Here is a 6,990-nt window from a genome sequence, read left to right as displayed (position 1 = left end):
ATTTATTTTTGGCTGCGTTGGGTCTTCGTTGCTGTGCGCGGGCTTTTCTCTAGCTGCGGCGAGCGGGGGCTACTCTTCGTTGCAGTGTGCGGGCTTCTCTTGTTGTGGAGCACGGTCTCTAGGCGCGCAGGCTTCAGTAGTTGTGGCTCGCAGGCTCTAGAGCGCAGGCTCAGTAATTGTGGTGCACGGGCTTAGTTGCTCCACGGCATGTGGGATCTTCCTGGACCAGGGCTCGAACCTGTGTCCCCTGCATTGGCAGGCGGATTCTTAACCACTGTGCCACCAGGGAAGCCCCCAATAGCTTTTGATATAATGTTTTTTTCCTATTCTCTTTTGGATACTTAATTTGTGTCTTCAATTCTGATTTCCTCTTTGAACCAAGAATTATGTGGAAGAGGTTTCTTAATTTTTCAATAATTAGGGGATTAAAAAAACCTTTTTATTATTGATTTCCTATTTGAAAGTTAAAAAACAAATCTCTGCTTTGGGAAAATTAGCAAAAACGTTTTTATGCCAAGATTAATTTGTGTATTAGATGAATATCAGAAGAAAAAATGTGTCGTTTATTGTATTTTTCAAGCCCCTTCTATCTTTGCCTTAATTGCATGTTTGACCTGTCAAATTCTGAGGCAATAATATTTAAAACATTCCACAATACAAATGTTTTCATCAATATCTCCTTGTATTTCTGGGATTTTTGCTACATATTTTTGGCTACTATGTTGTTTATCAATGCTTATGACTTATACAGAGTTTCTTCATTAATTAACTTTTTCTCCATTACATGTTATTCCTCTTTGACCACATTAATGATTTTGACTTTAAATTACATTTTAATTGATATTCGTGTTGCCATTCATGCTGGGTTTGTATTTTATTTGCATTTACTTAATTACCAATTTTTCTCTTTTGCTGTTTACGTCTTTCTTGGAGCACTGGGGACTGTAGCTGTGGCCAACCAGTAATTTCATGTGGATTCTCTCTTAGTGCATATAGTGGGACTTCCTGTCCTCACAAAACTCTCCAAATCATGGTCCATATCCCATCGGGATCTTAAAACAAATAATAAAAAATGAGTAGTCCTTCATTCAATAAATATTTATTGAACACCTGCTATGTGGCAGTGTTGTAGGTCATGGGAACATATTTGTAGTGAAAAAACATACATGGAGCTTACATTCTAGAAGAAGCGTCAGGTCATAAACAAGTCAAAATGAACAGTATAATTACAAAATATAAGTGCCACACACAGTGTAAGCAGTTCTATGATGGGGGGGCTCCCGTGAGGAGGCCTCATTTAAGCTGACCCATTAAGAGGGGAAAGAGCCAGCCATGTGAAGAGATGAGCAACAGCTTTCCAGGCTTGCGGAACAACAAGGCAAGGGCGTCAAAGTAAGAAAGAGCTTGAAGTGTTTCTTGAAACGTCCTAGAAACAGTCAGAAGGCAGAGTGGCTGAAGCATTGTGAGTTGGCTAGGGACAGGGCAGAGGGTCAGTCATACAAAAGAGGTCAAAAGGGCAGGGGTCAGATCATGCATGGACTGAGTGCCATTGGCTCCTAATAGCATGGACTCTCTTGTTGTAGTTTCTGTGTTCCAGAATATTCAATAAACTTCTGTTGGTTCAAGTTGTGGATCCCTCGTGAACGTGGTTTGGTTTTACGTTAATCCTCTTACAAAGCCTTGTCTGGGGCTGGAGTGTTCATCCCTGCAGACATGTTGTGGCTGCATCTTCAGCTTTCGCTGTCCTCCGGGAATCCCAAATGGGATCCTTGACCTCTTAAATGATTTTTTAAAAAAATTTATGTACATTAAAGTTCACTCTTTGTGCTGGAAAGTTCTATGGGTTTTGACAGAAGCATAGTGTCATATCCATCATTACAGTATCATACAGAATAGTTTCACCACCTAAAATATCCCCTTGCTTCACCTAGTTGACTCTCCTCCCAAACCTGTCATTACTTCTTTGGAGATAGTTTTGGTATTCTAAGGGCAGAACAGCCAAGAAAAGCCACTATCACCCACTGCCTCGCAGCAGACAGCCTGTGGATGAATGCACCCTCCCGTCTGGCTGGAAACAGAAAGGCATCCTACATACAGAATTGTAGAACAGATAAGTGACTGCCACTCCAGAGCCAGAAATGCTACATTTATAAACACGCACTATTAGACAGAGTTTTTCTTTGGGCACTGTGGTAAACTAAATTATTGTCCCCAGTTCTTCATCTCTCCCTGTCTCCACACTCTTTGGAAGGTATTTCCCCAGCCTTTGACTGTGAGCTTGGTCATGTGACTTGCTTTAGCCAATGGGATGTTAGCAGACATAAGTCTGGGCTGCCCACTGGTCCCAGGAGAAGGATGAGAGTCATGTGGATGAGAGCTACTGCTATGGTCAGTTTGTGTACCCCCAAAATTCATTTGTTGAAATCCTAATCCCCAAGGTGATGGTATTAGGAGGTGGGACCTTTGGAGGTGATTAGGTCATGAGGCAGAGCCCTCATGATTGGGATTAGTGCCCTTATAAAAGAGACCCCACAGAGCTCCCTTCTGCCATGTAAGGACACAGAGAAAAGATGGCCATCTGAAACAGAAAGTCCTCACCAGACACCAGATCTGTTTGTACCATGATCTTGGAATTCCAGCCTCCAGAAATATGAGAAATAAATGTTTGTTGCATATAAACTACCTAGTTTATGATGTTTTGTTTTAGCAGCCCAAATGGACTAATACAGCTACCCTAGCTGACCCTCCCTAGGGACCCACAAAGTGTGAGTGAGAAATAAGTGCTTCCCATTGCATGCCACTGAGATTAATACATCAAGAGCTAATAAATACAGGCACAGTATTTATTTAGATGAGACGTCTCTGGAACTCTCAAAATGAAATGAAAGGCTTGGTAGAATCCATTTTCCTTCTTAAAAATATTAAGTCTGATCACCACTGACAAATGCATTTAAAAAGTGATTGTCTTCTAAGACAGGAGAGTGTCATTGTGGTCCTTTTGTATTTTAAAACCTGCCAAATAATGAAGGCATTTTAAACGTTGAACACTTCAAAGGTTCTCACGAGGCCAGTGGCCACTGCTTATTTTAATGTGCCAAAGGATGTGAATGAGTGCTTTAATATGTTCCTTTTTTCAGAGCAGATTGTCAAGACCAGATCAATGTACTTGACGTGAGTTAATTATGTACCTCCATTATTATATTTCAAAGAGAGCAGTGTTTCAACACAGAAAATGATTCTGAAATTCTTTCTCTTGTGGTATACCCTGATGGCCCTTTTGATTCTCTTTCTAACCTCCTGCAAAACTCACTGCCCCCTGCCGACACACACACACATTTTTGTATTGCAAAAAGTACATGTTTCTATGCTTTCCAGAAACATCTGTTATTTGTTTTTAACCTCTCGAAAAAAACTGTTTTATAAATAGGATTTTTTTCCCATTTTTTTTCTAGTTTTATTGAGATATAATTGACATATAACACTGTATTAGTTTAAGGTGTACAACATAATGATTTGATATATGTTTATATTGCAAAATGATCACAATAGGTTTAGTTGACATCCATCACCTCACATAGTTGCAATTTTTTTTCTTGTGATGAGAACTTTTAAGGTTTACTCTCAGCAACTTTCAAAAACACAATACAGTATTGTTAGCTATAGTTACCATGCTGTACATTAGATTCCCCAAAACTTATTTATCTTATAACTGGAAGTTTGTACCTTTTAACCACCTTCACTCATTTCCCCTCCCCTCAGCCTTCCCTACCCCCCAACTATCACCAGTCTGTTGTCTGAACCTTATCATTCAGCCTAGCTCTAGCTCTTGGTTGTCTCCTTTTTTTTTTTTGAATTTTATATTATTTATTTTTTTATACAGCAGGTCCTTATTAGTCATCAATTTTATACACATCAGTGTATACATGTCAACCCCAATCGCCCAATTCATCACACCACCCCCCACCCCCCCACTGTGTTCCCTCCTTGGTGTCCATGCATTTGTTCTCTACATCTGTGTCTCTATTTCTGCCCTGCAAACCGGTTCATCTGTACCATTTTTCTAGGTTCCACATATATGCGTTAATATACCATATTTGTTTTTCTCTTTCTGACTTACTTCACTCTGTATGACAGTCTCTAGATCCACCCACGTCTCTACAAATGACCCAATTTCGTTCCTTTTTATGGCTGAGTAATATTCCATTGTATATATGTACCACTTCTTCTTTATCCATTCATCTGTCGATGGGCATTTAGGTTGCTTCCATGACATGGCTATTGTAAATAGTGCTTCAGTGAACATTGGGGTGCATGTGTCTTTTTGAATTATGGCTTTCTCAGGGTATATGCCCAGTAGTGGGATTGCTGGATCATATGGTAATTCTATTTTTAGTTGTTTAAGGAACCTCCATACTGTTCTCCATGGTGGCTGTATCAATTTACATTGCCACCAACAGTGCAAGAGGGTTCCCTTTTCTCCACATCCTCTCCAGCATTTGTTGTTTGTAGATTTTCTGATGATGCCCATTCTAACTGGTGTGAGGTGATACCTCATTGTAGTTTTGATTTGCATTTCTCTAATAATTAGTGATGTTGAGCAGCTTTTCATGTGCTTCTTGGCCATCTGTATGTCTTCTTTGGAGAAATGTCTATTTAGGTCTTCTGCCCATTTTTGGATTGGGTATTTTTTTTTAATATTAAGCTACATGAGCTGTTTATATATTTTGGAGATTAATCCTTTGTCCATTGATTCATTTGCAAATACTTTCTCCCTTTCTGAGGGTTGTCTTTTCGTCTTGTTTATGGTTTCCTTTGCTGTGCAAAAGCTTTGAAGTTTCATTAGGTCCCATTTGTTTATTTTTGTTTTTATTTCCATTACTCTAGGAGGTGGTTCAAAAAAGATCTTGCTGTGATTTATGTCAAAGAGTGTTCTTCCTATGTTTTCCTGTAAGAGTTTTATAGTGTCCGGTCTTACATTTAGGTCTCTAATCCATTTTGAGTTTATTTTTGTGTATGGTGTTAGGGAGTGTTCTAATTTCATTCTTTTACATGTAGTTATCCAGTTTTCCCAGCACCACTTATTGAAGAGACTGTCTTTTCTCCATTGTATATCCTTGCCTCCTTTGTCATAGATTAGTTGACCATAGGTGCGTGGGTTTACCTCTGGGCTTTCTATCCTCTTCCACTGATCTATATTTCTGTTTTTGTGCCAGTACTATATTTTCTTGATTACTGTAGCTTTGTAGTATAGTCTGAAGTCAGGGAGTCTGATTCCTCCAGCTCCTTTTTTTTCCCTCAAGACTGCTTTGGCTATTCTGAGTCTTTTGTGTCTCCATACAAATTTTAAGATTTTTTGTTCTAATCCCGTAAAAAACGCCATTGGTAATTTGATAGGGATTGCATTGAATCTGTAGATTGCTTTGGGTAGTATAGTCATTTTCACAATATTGATCCTTCCAATACAAGAACATGGTATATCTCTCCATCTGTTGGTATCATCTTTAATTTCTTTCATCAGTGTCTTATAGTTTTCTGCATACAGGACTTTTGTATCCCTAGGTAAGTTTATGCCAAGGTATTTTATTCTTCTTGTTGCAGTGGTAAATGGGAGTGTTTCCTTAATTTCTCTTTCAGATTTTTCATCATTAGTGTATAGGAATGCAAGAGATTTCTGTGTATTAATTTTGTATCCTGCTACTTTACCAAATTCATTGGTTAGCTCTAGTAGTTTTCTGGTGGCATCTTTAGGATTCTCTATGTATAGTATCATGTCCTCTACAAACAGTGACAGTTTTACTTCTTCTTTTCCAATTTGTATTCCTTTTATTTCTTTTTCTTCTCTGATTGCCGTGGCAAGGACTTCCAAAACTATGTTGAATAATAGTGGTGAGAGTGGACATCCTTGTCTTGTTCCTGATCTTAGAGTAAATGCTTTCAGTTTTTCACCATTGAGAATGATGTTTGCTGTGGGTTTGTCGTATATGGCCTTTATTATGTTTAGGTAGGTTCCCTCTATGCCCACTTTCTAGAGAGTTTTTATTATATATGGGTGTTGAATTTTGTCAAAAGCTTTTTCTGCATCTATTGAGATGATCATATGGTTTTTATTCTTCAATTTGTTAATATGATGTATCACATTGATTCATATACGTATATTGAAGAATCCTTGCATCCCTGGGATAAATCCCACTTGATCATGGTGTATGATCCTTTTAATGTGTTGTTGGGTTCTGTTTGCTAGTATTTTGTTGAGGATTTTTGCATCTATATTCATCAGTGATAGTGGTCTGTAATTTTCTTTTTTTGTAGTATCTTTGTCTGGTTTTGGTATCATGGTGATGGTGGCCTCATAGAATGAGTTTGGGAGTGTTCCTTCCTCTGCAAATTTTTGGAAGAGTTTGAGAAGGATGGGTGTTAGCTCTTCTCTAAATGTTTGATAGAATTCACCTGTGAAGCCATCTGGTTCTGGACTTTTGTTTGTTGGAAGATTTTTAATCACAGTTTCAATTTCATTAGTTGTGATTGGTCTATTCATATTTTCTATTTCTTCCTGGTTCAGTCTTGGAAGGTTATACCTTTCTAAGAATTTGTCCATTTCTTCCAGGTGGTCCATTTTATTGGCATAGAGTTGCTTGTAGTAGTCTCTTAGGATGCTTTGTATTTCTGCGGTGTCTGTTGTAGCTTCTCCTTTTTCATTTCTAATTTTATTGATTTCAGTCCTCTCCCTCTTTTTCTTGATGAGTCTGGCTAATGGTTTATCAATTTTGTTTGTCTTCTCAAAGAACCAGCTTTTAGTTTTATTGATCTTTGCTATTGTTTTCTTTGTTTCTATTTCATTTATTTATGCTCTGATCTTTATGATTTCTTTCCTCTACTAACTTTGGATTTTTTTTGTTCTTTTTTCTCTAGTTCCTTTAGGTGTAAGGTTAGATTGTTTATTTGAGATTTTTCTTGTTTCTTGAGGTAGGCTTGTATAGCTATAAACTTCCC

Source organism: Eubalaena glacialis, chromosome 16, assembly GCF_028564815.1.
Source record: "Eubalaena glacialis isolate mEubGla1 chromosome 16, mEubGla1.1.hap2.+ XY, whole genome shotgun sequence".
In the NCBI taxonomy this organism is placed as follows: domain Eukaryota; kingdom Metazoa; phylum Chordata; class Mammalia; order Artiodactyla; family Balaenidae; genus Eubalaena; species Eubalaena glacialis.
The sequence above is the reverse complement of the archived record's forward strand: the minus strand, read 5'-3'. Positions refer to the sequence as shown.